Genomic DNA, 18292 nt, shown 5'->3' with positions numbered 1-18292 from the left:
TCCGTTCTACTCGGGTTCATTCCATTACATTCCGTTCCGTTCCATTCCGTTCCGTTCCGTTTCATTCCATTCCATTCCATTCCATTCCATTCCATTCCATTCCATTCCGTTCTACTCGAGTTGATTCCATTCTATTCCATTCCATTCCATTCCATTCCATTCCATTCCATTCCATTCCATTCCATTCCATTCCATTCCATTCCATTCCGTTCTACTCGGGTTGATTCCATTCCATTCCATTCCATCCCATTCCATTCCATTCCATTCCATTCCATTCTATTCCAATCCATTCCATTCTACTCGGGTTGATTCCATTCCATTCCATTCCATTCCATTCCACTCCATTCCATTCCATTCCATTCCATTCCGTTCTAATCGAGTTGATTCCATTCTATTCCATTCCATTCCATTCCATTCCATTCCATTCCATTCCATTCCATTCCAATCCATTCCATTCTACTCGGGTTGATTCCATTCCTTTCCATTCCATTCCATTCCATTCCATTCCATTCCATTCCATTCCATTCCATTCCATTCCATTCCATTCCATTCCGTTCTACTCGGGTTGATTCCATTCTATTCCATTCCTTTCCATTCCATTCCATTCCATTCCATTCCATTCCATTCCATTCTATTCCATTCCATTCCATTCCGTTCTACTCTGGTTGATTCCATTCCATTCCATTCCATTCCATTCCATTCCATTCCATTCCATTCCATTCCATTCCATTTCAATCCATTCCATTCTACTCGGGTTGATTCCATTCCATTCCATTCCATTCCATTCCACTCCATTCCATTCCATTCCATTCCATTGCGTTCTAATCGAGTTGATTCCATTCTATTCCATTCCATTCCATTCCTTTCCATTCCATTCCATTCCATTCCATTCCATTCCATTCCATTCTATTCCATTCCATTCCATTCCGTTCTACTCGGGTTGATTCCATTCCATTCCATTCCATTCCATTCCATTCCATTCCATTCCATTCCAATCCATTCCATTCTACTCGGGTTGATTCCATTCCATTCCATTCCATTCCATTCCACTCCATTCCATTCCATTCCATTCCATTCCGTTCTAATCGAGTTGATTCCATTCTATTCCATTCCATTCCATTCCTTTCCATTCCATTCCATTCCATTCCATTCCATTCCATTCCATTCCATTCCATTCCATTCCATTCTTCTCGGGTTCATTCCATTCCATTCCATTCCATTCCATTCCACTCGGGTTGATCATTCCATTCCATTCCATTTTACTCGGGTTGATCATTCCATTCCATTCCATTCCATTCCATTCCATTCCATTCCATTCCGTTCCGTTGTGTTCAGTTCCGTTCCGTTCTACTGGGGTTGACTCCATTCTCTTCCATTCGATTCCATACGATTCCATTCGATACCATTCCATTCCATTCCATTCCATTCCATTCAATTCCATTCCATTCCAATCCATTCCGTTCTACTCGGGTTCATTCCATTCCATTCCGTTCCGTTCCGTTCCGTTCCATTCCGTTCCGTTCTGTTCCATTCTGTTCCATTCCATTCCATTTCGTTCTACTCAGCTTGATTGCATTCTGTTCCATTCCATTCCATTCGATTCCATTCGATTCCATTCCATTGCATTCCATTCCATTCCATTCCATTCCATTCCATTCCATTCCAATCCATTCCATTCTACTCGGGTTGATTCCATTCCATTCCATTCCATTCCATTCCATTCCATTCCATTCCACTCCATTCCATTCCATTCTATTCCATTCCATTCCGTTCTACTCGTGTTGATTCCATTCTATTCCATTCCATTCCATTCCTTTCCATTCCATTCCATTCCATTCCATTCCATTCCATTCCATTCCATTCCATTCCATTCCATTCCATTCCATTCCATTCTATTCCATTCCATTCCATTCCATTCTACTCGGGTTGATTCCATTCCATTCCATTCCATTCCATTCCATTCCATTCCATTCCATTCCATTCCATTCCATTCCGTTCTACTCGGGTTGATTCCATTCCATTCCATTCCATTCCACTCCATTCCATTCCATTTCATTCCATTCCATTCCGTTCTCGGGTTCTTTCCATTCCATTCCATTCGATTCCATTCCATTCCATTGCATTCCATTCTATTCCATTCCATTCCATTCCGTTCTACTCGGGTTGATTCCATTCCATTCCATTCCACTCGGGTTGATCATTCCATTCCATTCCATTCCACTCGGGTTGATCATTCCATTCCATTCCATTCCATTCCATTTCATTCCGTTCCGTTCCGCTTTGTTCAGTTCCGTTCCGTTCTGTTGGGGTTGACTCCATTCTATTCCATTCGATTCCATTCGATTCCATGCGATACCATTCCATTCCAATTCTTTCCATTCCATTCCATTCCATTCCATTCCGTTCTACTCGGGTTCATTCCATTCCATTCCGTTCCGTTCCGTTCCATTCCATTCCGTTCCATTCTGTTCCATTCCGTTCCATTCCATTCCATTCCATTCCATTCCATTGCATTGCATTCCAATCCATTCCATTCTACTCGGGTTGATTCCATACCATACCATTCCATTCCATTCCATTCCATTCCACTCCATTCCATTCCATTCCATTCCATTCCGTTCTACTCGGGTTGATTCCATTCTATTCCATTCCATTCCATTCCATTCCATTCCATTCCATTCCATTCCATTCCATTCCATTCCATTCCATTCCGTTCTACTCGGATTGATTCCATTCCATTCCATTCCATTCCATTCCATTCCATTCCATTCCATTCCATTCCATTCAATTCCATTCCATTCCATTCCAATCCATTCCATTCCAATCCATTCCATTCAACTCGGGATGATTCCATTCCTTTCCATTCCATTCCATTCCATTCCATTCCATTCCATTCCATTCCATTCCATTCCATTCCATTCCATTCCATTCCGTTCTACTCGGGTTGATTCCATTCCATTCCATTCCATTCCATTCCATTCCATTCCATTCCATTCCATTCCATTCCATTCCATTTCATTCCATTCCATTCCGTTCCACACGGGTTCTTTTCATTCCATTCCATTCTATTCCATTCCATTCCATTCTTTCCATTCTATTCCATTCCATTCCATTCCGTTCTTCTCGGGTTGATTCCATTCCGTTAAATTCCATTCCATTCCATTCCATTCCATTCCATTCCATTCCATTCCAATTCATTCCATTCTACCTGGGTTGATTCCATTCCTTTCCATTCCATTCCATTCCATTCCATTCCATTCCATTCCATTCCATTCCTTTCCATTCCATTCCAATCCACTCCATTCTACTCGGGTTGATTCCATTCCATTCCATTCCATTCCATTCCATTCCATTCTTCTCGGGTTCATTCCATTCCATTCCATTCCATTCCATTCCATTCCACTCCGTTCTACTCGGGTTGATTCCATTCTATTCCATTTCATTCCATTCCATTCCATTCCATTCCATTCCACTCGGGTTGATCATTCCATTCCATTCCATTTTACTCGGGTTGATCATTCCATTCCATTCCATTCCATTCCATTCCATTGCATTCCATTCCGTTCCGTTCTGTTCAGTTCCGTTCCGTTCTACTGGCGTTGACTCCATTCTCTTCCATTCGATTCCATACGATTCCATTCGATACCATTCCATTCCATTCCATTCCATTCCATTCCATTCCATTCCATTCCATTCCATTCCATTCCATTCCATTCCGTTCTACTCGGGTTCATTCCATTCCATTCCGTTCCGTTCCGTTCCATTCCATTCCGTTCCGTTCTGTTCCATTCCGTTCCATTCCATTCCATTCCGTTCTACTCAGATTGATTCCATTCTGTTCCATTCCATTCCATTCGATTCCATTCGATTCCATTCCATTCCATGCCATTCCATTCCATTCCATTCCATTCCATTCCATTCCATTCCAATCCATTCCATTCTACTCGGGTTCATTCCATTCCATTCCATTCCATTCCATTCCTCACCATTCCATTCCATTCCATTCCATTCCGTTCTACTCGGGTTGATCCCATTCTATTCCATTCCATTCCATTCCTTTCCATTCCATTCCATTCTATTCCATTCCATTCCATTCCATTCCATTCCATTCTATTCCATTCCATTCCATTCCATTCCATTCCATTCCATTCCATTCCATTCCATTCCATTCCAATCCATTCCATTCTACTCGGGTTGATTCCATTCCTTTCCATTCCATTCCATTCCATTCCATTCCATTCCATTCCATTCCATTCCATTCCATTCCATTCCATTCCATTCCATTCTACTCGTGTTGATTCCATTCTATTCCATTCCATTCCATTCCATTCCATTCCATTCCATTCCATTCCATTCCATAACGTTCTGCTCGGGTTGGTCATTCCATTCTATTCCATTCCATTCCATTCCATTCCATTCCATTCCATTCCATTCCATTCCATTCCATTCCATTCCATTCCATTCCATTCCGTTCTACTCGGGTTGATTCCATTCTATTCCATTCCATTCCATTCCATTCCATTCCATTCCATTCCATTCCATTCCATTCCGTTCTACTCGGGTTGATTCCATTCCATTCCATTCCATTCCAATCCATTCCATTCCATTCCATTCCAATCCATTCCATTCCAATCCATTCCATTCAACTCGGGATGATTCCATTCCTTTCCATTCCATTCCATTCCATTCCATTCCATTCCATTCCATTCCATTCCATTCCATCCCGTTCTACTCGGGTTGATCATTCCATTCCATTCCATTCCTTTCCATTCCATTCCATTCCATTCCATTACGTTCTACTCGGGTTGATTCCATTCCATTCCATTCCATTCCATTCCATTCCATTCCATTCCATTCCATTCCATTTCATTCCATTCCATTCCGTTCCACTCGGGTTCTTTCCATTCCATTCCATTCTATTCCATTCCATTCCATTCTTTCCATTCTATTCCATTCCATTCCATTCCGTTCTTCTCGGGTTGATTCCATTCCGTTCCATTCCATTCCATTCCATTCCATTCCATTCCATTCCATTCCATTCCAATTCATTCCATTCTACTCGGGTTGATTCCATTCCTTTCCATTCCATTCCATTCCATTCCATTCCATTCCATTCCATTCCATTCCATTCCAATCCATTCCATTCTACTCGGGTTGATTCCATTCCATTCCATTCCATTCCATTCCATTCCATTCCATTCCATTCCATTCCATTCCATTCCATTCCATTCCATTCTTCTCGGGTTCATTCCATTCCATTCCATTCCATTCCATTCCATTCCATTCCATTCCATTCCATTCCACTCGGGTTGATAATTCCATTCCATTCCATTTTACTCGGGTTGATCATTCCATTCCATTCCATTCCATTCCATTCCATTCCATTCCATTCCATTCCGTTCCGTTCTGTTCAGTTCCGTTCCGTTCTACTGGGGTTGACTCCATTCTCTTCCATTCGATTCCATACGATTCCATTCGATACCATTCCATTCCATTCCATTCCACTCCATTCCATTCCATTCCATTCCATTCCATTCCATTCGGTTCTACTCGGGTTCATTCCATTCCATTCCGTTCCGTTCCATTCCATTCCATTCCGTTCCGTTCTGTTCCATTCCGTTCCATTCCATTCCATTCCGTTCTACTCAGATTGATTCCATTCTGTTCCATTCCATTCCATTCGATTCCATTCGATTCCATTCCATTCCATTCCATTCCATTCCATTCCATTCCATTCTGTTCTACTCGGGTTGATCCCATTCTATTCCATTCCATTCCATTCCTTTCCATTCCATTCCATTCCATTCCATTCCATTCTTTTCCATTCCATTCCATTCCATTCCATTCCATTCCATTCCATTCCATTCCAATCCATTCCATTCTACTCGGGTTGATTCCATTCCTTTCCATTCCATTCCATTCCATTCCATTCCATTCCATTCCATTCCCTTCCATTCCATTCCATTCCATTCCTTTCTACTCGGGTTGATTCCATTCTATTCCATTCCATTAAATTCCATTCCATTCCATTCCATTCCATTCCATTCCATACCGTTCTGCTCGGGTTGATCATTCCATTCTATTCCATTCCATTCCATTCCATTCCATTCCATTCCATTCCATTCCATTCCATTCCATTCCATTCCGTTCTACTCGGGTTGATTCCATTCCATTCCATTCCATTCCATTCCATTCCATTCCATTCCATTCCATTCCATTCCATTCCATTCCATTCCATTCCATTTCATTCCATTCCATTCCGTTCTACTCGGTTTCTTTCCATTCCATTCCATTCGATTCCATTCCATTCCATTACATTCCATTCTATTCCATTCCATACCATTCCGTTCTACTCGGGTTGATTCCATTCCATTCCATTCCATTCCATTCCATTCCATTCCATTCCATTCCACTCCATTCCATTCCAATCCATTAAATTCTACTCGGGTTGATTCCATTCCATACCATTCCAATCCATTCCATTCCATTCCATTCCATTCCATTCCATTCCATTCCATTCCATTCCATTCCATTCCATTCCATTCCATTCCATTCCACTCAATTCCATTCCATTCCATTCCACTCCATTCCATTCCATTCCATTCCGTTCTACTCGGGTTGATTCCATTCCATTCCGTTCCGTTCCGTTCCGTTCCATTCCGTTCTACTCGGGTTGATGCCATTCGATTCCATTCCATTCCATTCCATTCCATTCCATTCTACTCGGGTTGATTCCATTCCTTTCCGTTCCGTTCCGTTCCGTTCCGTTCCGTTCTACTCGAGTTGATTCCATTCTATTCCAATCCATTCCATTCCATTCCATTCCATTCCATTCCATTCCATTCCATTCCATTCCGTTCTACTCGGGTTGATCATTCCATTCCATTCCATTCGATTGCATTCCATTCCATTCCATTCCAATCCATTCCATTATACTCGGGTTGATTCCATTCCATTCCATTCCATTACACTCCATTCCTCTCCATTCCATTCCATTCCATTCCATTCCATTCCATTCCATTCCACTCGATTCCATTCCATTCCATTCCATTCCATTCCATTCCAATCCATTCCGTTCCGTTCTACTGGGGTTGATTCCATTCTATTCCATTCAATTCCGTTCGATGACATTCGATTCCAATCGATTCCATTCCATTCCATTCCATTCTATTCCATTGAATTCCACTCCATTCCATTCCATTCCATTCCATTCCATTCCACTCCATTCCATTCCATTCCATTCCGTTCTACTCGGGTTGATTCCATTCCATTCCTTTCCATTCCATTCCATTCCATTCCATTCCATTCCATTCCATTCCATTCCATTCCATTCTATTCGATTCCATTCAATTCCATTCCATTCCATTCCAATCCATTCCTTTCCATTCCATTGCATTCCATTCCATTCCATTCCACTCAATTCGATTCTGTTCAACCCTGTTAGATTCCATACCTTTCCATTCCTTTGCATTCCATTCCATTCCATTCCATTCCATTCCATTCCATTCCATTCCATTCCATTCCATTCCATTCCGTTCTACTGGGGTAGATTCCATTCCATTCCATTCCATTCTATTCCATTTTGTTCCATTCCATACCATTCCATTCCATTCCATTCCATTCCATTCCATTCCATTCCATTCCATCCCGTTCTACTCTGGTAGATTCCATACCATTCCAATCCATTCCATTCCGTTCTAGTCGGGTAGATTCCATTCCATTCCATTCCATTCCATTCCATTCCATTCCATTCCATTCCATTACATTCCATTCCATTCCGTTCTACTCGGGTTCATTCCATTACATTCCGTTCCGTTCCATTCCGTTCCGTTCCGTTTCATTCCATTCCATTCCATTCCATTCCATTCCATTCCATTCCGTTCTACTCGAGTTGACTCCATTCTATTCCATTCCATTCCATTCCATTCCATTCCATTCCATTCCATTCCATTCCATTCCATTCCATTCCATTCCGTTCTACTCGGGTTGATTCCATTCTATTCCATTCGACTCCATTCCATTCCATTCCATTCCATTCCATTCCATTGCATTCCATTCCATTCCAGTCCATTCCATTCCGTTCTACTCTGGTTCATTCTGTTCCGTTCCGTTTAACTCCATTCCACGCGGGTTGATTCAATTTCATTCTATTCTATTCCATTCCATTCCATTCCATTCCATTCCATTCTACTCGGGTTGATTCCATGCCTTTCCGTTTCGTTCCATTCAGTCCCATCTCGACCCGTCCCGTCCCGTCCCATCCCGTCCCATCCCGTTCCGTTCTGCTCGGGTGGTTTCCGTTCCATTCCGTTCCGTTCCTTTCCGTTCCGTTCCATTCCGTTCCACGCGGGTTGATTCAATTCCATTCTATTACATTTAATTCCATTCCATTCCATTCCATTCTACTCGGATTTATTCCATTCCATTCCATTCCATTCCAGTCCATTCCAATCCATGCCATTCTACTCGGGTTGATTCCATTCCATTCCATTCCATTCCATTCCATTCCATTCCATTCCATTCCATTCCATTCCATTCCATTCCATTCCAATCCATTAAATTCTACTCGGGTTGATTCCATTCCATTCCATTCCATTCCATTCCATTCCATTCCATTCCATTCCATTCCATTCCATTCCATTCGATTCCATTCCATTCCATTCCATTCCATTCCATTCCACTCCACTCCATTCCATTCCATTCCATTCCGTTCTACTCGGGTTGATTCCATTCCATTCCGGTCCGTTCCGTTCCGTTCCGTTCCGTTCTACTCGGGTTGATTCCATTCTATTCCATTCCATTCCATTCCATTCCATTCCATTCCATTCCATTCCACTCGGGTTGATCATTCCATTCCATTCCATTTTACTCGGGTTGATCATTCCATTCCATTCCATTCCATTCCATTCCATTCCATTCCATTCCGTTCCGTTCTGTTCAGTTCCGTTCCGTTCTACTGGCGTTGACTCCATTCTCTTCCATTCGATTCCATACGATTCCATTCGATACCATTCCATTCCATTCCATTCCATTCCATTCCATTCCATTCCATTCCATTCCATTCCATTCCGTTCTACTCGGGTTCATTCCATTCCATTCCGTTCCGTTCCGTTCCATTCCATTCCGTTCCGTTCTGTTCCATTCCGTTCCATTCCATTCCATTCCGTTCTACTCAGATTGATTCCATTCTGTTCCATTCCATTCCATTCGATTCCATTCGATTCCATTCCATTCCATGCCATTCCATTCCATTCCATTCCATTCCATTCCATTCCATTCCATTCCAATCCATTCCATTCTACTCGGGTTCATTCCATTCCATTCCATTCCATTCCATTCCTCACCATTCCATTCCATTCCATTCCATTCCGTTCTACTCGGGTTGATTCCATTCTATTCCATTCCATTCCATTCCTTTCCATTCCATTCCATTCTATTCCATTCCATTCCATTCCATTCCATTCCATTCTATTCCATTCCATTCCATTCCATTCCATTCCATTCCATTCCATTCCATTCCATTCCAATCCATTCCATTCTACTCGGGTTGATTCCATTCCTTTCCATTCCATTCCATTCCATTCCATTCCATTCCATTCCATTCCATTCCATTCCATTCCATTCCATTCCTTTCTACTCGTGTTGATTCCATTCTATTCCATTCCATTCCATTCCATTCCATTCCATTCCATTCCATTCCATTCCATAACGTTCTGCTCGGGTTGGTCATTCCATTCTATTCCATTCCATTCCATTCCATTCCATTCCATTCCATTCCATTCCATTCCATTCCATTCCATTCCATTCCATTCCATTCCATTCCGTTCTACTCGGGTTGATTCCATTCTATTCCATTCCATTCCATTCCATTCCATTCCATTCCATTCCATTCCATTCCATTCCATTCCGTTCTACTCGGGTTGATTCCATTCCATTCCATTCCATTCCAATCCATTCCATTCCATTCCATTCCAATCCATTCCATTCCAATCCATTCCATTCAACTCGGGATGATTCCATTCCTTTCCATTCCATTCCATTCCATTCCATTCCATTCCATTCCATTCCATTCCATCCCGTTCTACTCGGGTTGATCATTCCATTCCATTCCATTCCTTTCCATTCCATTCCATTCCATTCCATTACGTTCTACTCGGGTTGATTCCATTCCATTCCATTCCATTCCATTCCATTCCATTCCATTCCATTCCATTCCATTTCATTCCATTCCATTCCGTTCCACTCGGGTTCTTTCCATTCCATTCCATTCTATTCCATTCCATTCCATTCTTTCCATTCTATTCCATTCCATTCCATTCCGTTCTTCTCGGGTTGATTCCATTCCGTTCCATTCCATTCCATTCCATTCCATTCCATTCCATTCCATTCCATTCCATTCCAATTCATTCCATTCTACTCGGGTTGATTCCATTCCTTTCCATTCCATTCCATTCCATTCCATTCCATTCCATTCCATTCCATTCCAATCCATTCCATTCTACTCGGGTTGATTCCATTCCATTCCATTCCATTCCATTCCATTCCATTCCATTCCATTCCATTCCATTCCATTCCATTCCATTCCATTCCATTCCATTCCATTCTTCTCGGGTTCATTCCATTCCATTCCATTCCATTCCATTCCATTCCATTCCATTCCATTCCATTCCACTCGGGTTGATAATTCCATTCCATTCCATTTTACTCGGGTTGATCATTCCATTCCATTCCATTCCATTCCATTCCATTCCATTCCATTCCATTCCGTTCCGTTCTGTTCAGTTCCGTTCCGTTCTACTGGGGTTGACTCCATTCTCTTCCATTCGATTCCATACGATTCCATTCGATACCATTCCATTCCATTCCATTCCACTCCATTCCATTCCATTCCATTCCATTCCATTCCATTCGGTTCTACTCGGGTTCATTCCATTCCATTCCGTTCCGTTCCATTCCATTCCATTCCGTTCCGTTCTGTTCCATTCCGTTCCATTCCATTCCATTCCGTTCTACTCAGATTGATTCCATTCTGTTCCATTCCATTCCATTCGATTCCATTCGATTCCATTCCATTCCATTCCATTCCATTCCATTCCATTCCATTCTGTTCTACTCGGGTTGATCCCATTCTATTCCATTCCTTTCCATTCCATTCCATTCCATTCCATTCCATTCTTTTCCATTCCATTCCATTCCATTCCATTCCATTCCATTCCATTCCATTCCATTCCATTCCAATCCATTCCATTCTACTCGGGTTGATTCCATTCCTTTCCATTCCATTCCATTCCATTCCATTCCATTCCATTCCATTCCATTCCCTTCCATTCCATTCCATTCCATTCCTTTCTACTCGGGTTGATTCCATTCTATTCCATTCCATTAAATTCCATTCCATTCCATTCCATTCCATTCCATTCCATACCGTTCTGCTCGGGTTGATCATTCCATTCTATTCCATTCCATTCCATTCCATTCCATTCCATTCCATTCCATTCCATTCCATTCCATTCCATTCCATTCCGTTCTACTCGGGTTGATTCCATTCCATTCCATTCCATTCCATTCCATTCCATTCCATTCCATTCCATTCCATTCCATTCCATTCCATTCCATTCCATTCCATTTCATTCCATTCCATTCCGTTCTACTCGGTTTCTTTCCATTCCATTCCATTCGATTCCATTCCATTCCATTACATTCCATTCTATTCCATTCCATACCATTCCGTTCTACTCGGGTTGATTCCATTCCATTCCATTCCATTCCATTCCATTCCATTCCATTCCATTCCACTCCATTCCATTCCAATCCATTAAATTCTACTCGGGTTGATTCCATTCCATACCATTCCAATCCATTCCATTCCATTCCATTCCATTCCATTCCATTCCATTCCATTCCATTCCATTCCATTCCATTCCATTCCATTCCACTCAATTCCATTCCATTCCATTCCACTCCATTCCATTCCATTCCATTCCGTTCTACTCGGGTTGATTCCATTCCATTCCGTTCCGTTCCGTTCCGTTCCATTCCGTTCTACTCGGGTTGATGCCATTCGATTCCATTCCATTCCATTCCATTCCATTCCATTCTACTCGGGTTGATTCCATTCCTTTCCGTTCCGTTCCGTTCCGTTCCGTTCCGTTCTACTCGGGTTGATTCCATTCTATTCCAATCCATTCCATTCCATTCCATTCCATTCCATTCCATTCCATTCCATTCCATTCCATTCCGTTCTACTCGGGTTGATCATTCCATTCCATTCCATTCGATTGCATTCCATTCCATTCCATTCCAATCCATTCCATTATACTCGGGTTGATTCCATTCCATTCCATTCCATTACACTCCATTCCTCTCCATTCCATTCCATTCCATTCCATTCCATTCCATTCCATTCCACTCGATTCCATTCCATTCCATTCCATTCCATTCCATTCCAATCCATTCCGTTCCGTTCTACTGGGGTTGATTCCATTCTATTCCATTCAATTCCGTTCGATGACATTCGATTCCAATCGATTCCATTCCATTCCATTCCATTCTATTCCATTGAATTCCACTCCATTCCATTCCATTCCATTCCATTCCATTCCACTCCATTCCATTCCATTCCATTCCGTTCTACTCGGGTTGATTCCATTCCATTCCTTTCCATTCCATTCCATTCCATTCCATTCCATTCCATTCCATTCCATTCCATTCCATTCCATTCCATTCTATTCGATTCCATTCAATTCCATTCCATTCCATTCCAATCCATTCCTTTCCATTCCATTGCATTCCATTCCATTCCATTCCACTCAATTCGATTCTGTTCAACCCTGTTAGATTCCATACCTTTCCATTCCTTTGCATTCCATTCCATTCCATTCCATTCCATTCCATTCCATTCCATTCCATTCCATTCCATTCCATTCCGTTCTACTGGGGTAGATTCCATTCCATTCCATTCCATTCTATTCCATTTTGTTCCATTCCATACCATTCCATTCCATTCCATTCCATTCCATTCCATTCCATTCCATTCCATCCCGTTCTACTCTGGTAGATTCCATACCATTCCAATCCATTCCATTCCGTTCTAGTCGGGTAGATTCCATTCCATTCCATTCCATTCCATTCCATTCCATTCCATTCCATTCCATTCCATTCCATTCCATTCCGTTCTACTCGGGTTCATTCCATTACATTCCGTTCCGTTCCATTCCGTTCCGTTCCGTTTCATTCCATTCCATTCCATTCCATTCCATTCCATTCCATTCCGTTCTACTCGAGTTGACTCCATTCTATTCCATTCCATTCCATTCCATTCCATTCCATTCCATTCCATTCCATTCCATTCCATTCCATTCCGTTCTACTCGGGTTGATTCCATTCTATTCCATTCGACTCCATTCCATTCCATTCCATTCCATTCCATTCCATTCCATTGCATTCCATTCCATTCCAGTCCATTCCATTCCGTTCTACTCTGGTTCATTCTGTTCCGTTCCGTTTAACTCCATTCCACGCGGGTTGATTCAATTTCATTCTATTCTATTCCATTCCATTCCATTCCATTCCATTCCATTCTACTCGGGTTGATTCCATGCCTTTCCGTTTCGTTCCATTCCGTCCCATCTCGACCCGTCCCGTCCCGTCCCATCCCGTCCCATCCCGTTCCGTTCTGCTCGGGTGGTTTCCGTTCCATTCCGTTCCGTTCCTTTCCGTTCCGTTCCATTCCGTTCCACGCGGGTTGATTCAATTCCATTCTATTACATTTAATTCCATTCCATTCCATTCCATTCTACTCGGATTTATTCCATTCCATTCCATTCCATTCCAGTCCATTCCAATCCATGCCATTCTACTCGGGTTGATTCCATTCCATTCCATTCCATTCCATTCCATTCCATTCCATTCCATTCCATTCCATTCCATTCCAATCCATTAAATTCTACTCGGGTTGATTCCATTCCATTCCATTCCATTCCATTCCATTCCATTCCATTCCATTCCATTCCATTCCATTCCATTCGATTCCATTCCATTCCATTCCATTCCATTCCATTCCATTCCACTCCACTCCATTCCATTCCATTCCATTCCGTTCTACTCGGGTTGATTCCATTCCATTCCGGTCCGTTCCGTTCCGTTCCGTTCCGTTCTACTCGGGTTGATTCCATTCTATTCCATTCCATTCCATTCCATTCCATTCCATTCCATTCCATTCCATTCCATTCCATTCCATTCCATTCCGTTCTACTCGGGTTCATTCCATTCCATTCCGTTCCATTCGGATTGATTCCATTCTGTTCCACTCCATCCATTCGATTCCACTCGATTCCATTCCATTCCATTCCATTCCATTCCATTCCATTCCATTGCATTCCATTCCAATCCATTCCATTCTACTCGGGTTGATTCCATACCATTCCATTCCATTCCATTCCATTCCATTTCACTCCATTCCATTCCATTCCATTCCATTCCGTTCTACTCGGGTTGATTCCATTCTATTCCATTCCATTCCATTCCATTCCATTCCATTCCATTCCATTCCATTCCATTCCGTTCTACTCGGGTTGATTCCATTCCATTCCATTCCATTCCATTCCATTCCATTCCTTTGCATTCCATTCCAATCCATTCCATTCTACTCGGGTTGATTCCATAACATTCCATTCCATTCCATTCCATTCCATTCCATTCCATTCCACTCCATTCCATTCCATTCCATTCCATTCCGTTCTACTCGGGTTGATTCCATTCTATTCCATTCCATTCCATTCCATTCCATTCCATTCCATTCCATTCCATTCCATTCCATTCCATTCCATTCCATTCCATTCCATTCCGTTCTTCTCGGGTTCATTCCATTCCATTCCATTCCAATCCATTCCATTCCATTCCATTCCATTCCGTTCTACTCGGGTTGATTCAATTCTATTATACTCCATTCCATTCCACTCCATTCGACTCCATTCCATTCCATTCCATTCCATTCCATTCCATTCCATTCCATTCCATTCCATTCCGTCCAGTTCTACTCAGGTTGATCATTCCATTCCATTCCATTCCTTTCCATTCCATTCCATTCCATTCCATTCCGTTCTACTCGGGTTGATTCCCTTCCATTCCCTTCCATTCCATTCCATTCCATTCCATTCCATTCCATTCCATTCCATTTCATTCCATTCCATTCCCTTCTACTCGGGTTCTTTCCATTCCATTCCATTCGATTCCATTCCATTCCATTCCATTCCATTCTATTCCATTCCATTCCATTCCGTTCTTCTCGGGTTGATTCCATTCCGTTCCATTCCATTCCTTTCCATTCCATTCCATTCCATTCCATTCCATTCCATTCCAATCCATTCCATTTTACTCGGGTTGATTCCATTCCTTTCCATTCCATTCCATTCCATTGCATTCCATTCCATTCCAATCCATTCCATTCCATTCCATTCCATTTCATTCCATTCCATTCCATTCCAATTCATTCCATTCCTTTCCATTCCATTCCATTCCATTCCATTCCATTCCATTCCAATCCATTCCATTCTACTCGGGTTGATTTCATTCCATTCCATTCCATTCCATTCCATTCCATTCCATTCCATTCCATTCCATTCCATTCCATTCCATTTCATTCCATTCCATTCCATTCCAATTCATTCCATTCCTTTCCATTCCATTCCATTCCATTCCATTCCATTCCATTCCAATCCATTCCATTCTACTCGGGTTGATTTCATTCCATTCCATTCCATTCCATTCCATTCCATTCCATTCCATTCCATTCCATTCTTCTCGGGTTCATTCCATTCCATTCCATTCCATTCCATTCCACTCTGGTTGATCATTCCATTCCATTCCATTTTACTCGGGTTGATCATTCCATTCCATTCCATTCCATTCCATTCCATTCCATTCCGTTCCGTTCTGTTCAGTTCCCTTCCGTTCTACTGGGGTTGACTCCATTCTCTTCCATTCGATTCCATACGATTCCATTCGATACCATTCCATTCCATTCCATTCCATTCCATTCAATTCCATTTCTTTCCAATCCATTCCGTTCTACTCGTGTTCATTCCATTCCATTCCGTTCCGTTCCGTTCCGTTCCATTCCGTTCCGTTCTGTTCCATTCCGTTCCATTCCATTCCATTCCGTTCTACTCAGATTGATTGCATTCTGTTCCATTCCATTCCATTCGATTCCATTCGATTCCATTCCATTCCATTCCATTCCATTCCATTCCATTCCATTCCATTCCATTCCAATCCATTCCATTCTATTCGGGTTGATTCCATTCCATTCCATTCCATTGCATTCCACTCAATTCCATTCCATTCCATTCCATTCCATTCCGTTCTACTCGAGTTGATTCCATTCTATTCCATTCCATTCCATTCCTTTCCATTCCATTCCATTCCATTCCATTCCATTCCATTCCTTTCCATTCCATTCCATTCCATTCCATTCCATTCCATTCTATTCCATTCCATTCCATTCCGTTCTACTCGGGTTGATTCCATTCCATTCCATTCCATTCCATTCCATTCCATTCCATTCCATTCCATTCCATTCCATTCCAATCCATTCCATTCTACTCGGGTTGATTCCATTCCATTCCATTCCATTCCATTCCACTCCATTCCATTCCATTCCGTTCTAATCGAGTTGATTCCATTCTATTCCATTCCATTCCATTCCTTTCCATTCCATTCCATTCCATTCCATTCCATTCCATTCCATTCCATTCCATTCTATTCCATTCCATTCCATTCCGTTCTACTCGGGTTGATTCCATTCTATTCCATTCCATTCCATTCCATTCCATTCCATTCTATTCCATTCCATTCCAATCCATTCCATTCTACTCGGGTTGATTCCATTCCTTTCCATTCCATTCCATTCCATTCCATTCCATTCCATTCCATTCCATTCCATTCCGTTCTACTCGGGTTGATTCCATTCTATTCCATTCCATTCCATTCCATTCCATTCCATTCCATACCATTCCATACCATTCCATTCCAATTCATTCCATTCCTTTCCATTCTATTCCATTCCATCCCATTCCATTCCATTCCATTCCATTCCATTCCTTTCTACTCTGGTTGATTCCAATCCATTCCATTCCATTCCGTTCCATTCCGTTCTGTTCCGTTCCGTTCCGTTCTACTCGGGTTGATTCCATTCCATTCCATTCCATTCCATTCCATTCCATTCCATTCCATTCCACTCGGGTTGATCATTCCATTCTATTCCATTCCATTCCATTCCGTTCTACTCGGGTTGATTCCATTCCATTCCATTCCATTCCATTCCATTCCATTCCATTCCATTCCAATCCATTCCATTCTACTCGGGTTGATTCCATTCCATTCCATTCCATTCCATTCCACTCCATTCCATTCCATTCCATTCCATTCCGTTCTAATCGAGTTGATTCCATTCTATTCCATTCCATTCCATTCCTTTCCATTCCATTCCATTCCATTCCATTCCATTCCATTCCATTCCATTCCATTCCATTCCATTCCATTCCATTCCATTCTTCTCGCGTTCATTCCATTCCATTCCATTCCATTCCATTCCACTCGGGTTGATCATTCCATTCCATTCCATTTTACTCGGGTTGATCATTCCATTCCATTCCATTCCATTCCATTCCATTCCATTCCATTCCGTTCCGTTCTGTTCAGTTCCGTTCCGTTCTACTGGGGTTGACTCCATTCTCTTCCATTCGATTCCATACGATTCCATTCGATACCATTCCATTCCATTCCATTCCATTCCATTCCATTCCATTCCATTCCATTCCAATCCATTCTGTTCCGTTCTGTTCCATTCCGTTCCATTCCATTCCATTCCGTTGTGCTCAGATTGATTCCATTCTGTTCCATTCCATTCCATTCGATTCCATTCGATTCCATTCCATTCCATTCCAATCAATTCCATTCTACTCGGGTTGATTCCATTCCATTCCATTCCATTCCATTCCACTCCATTCCATTCCATTCCATTCCATTCCGTTCTACTCGGGTTGATTCCATTCTATTCCATTCCATTCCATTCCTTTCCATTCCATTCCATTCCATTCCATTCCATTCCATTCCATTCCATTCCATTCCATTCCAATCCATTCCATTCTACTCGGGTTGATTCCATTCCATTCCATTCCATTGCATTCCACTCAATTCCATTCCATTCCATTCCATTCCATTCCGTTCTACTCGAGTTGATTCCATTCTATTCCATTCCATTCCATTCCTTTCCATTCCATTCCATTCCATT

Source organism: Gorilla gorilla, chromosome Y (genome assembly GCF_029281585.2).
Source record: "Gorilla gorilla gorilla isolate KB3781 chromosome Y, NHGRI_mGorGor1-v2.1_pri, whole genome shotgun sequence".
NCBI classification, from domain to species: Eukaryota; Metazoa; Chordata; class Mammalia; order Primates; family Hominidae; genus Gorilla; species Gorilla gorilla.
This window is presented reverse-complemented; position numbering follows the sequence as displayed.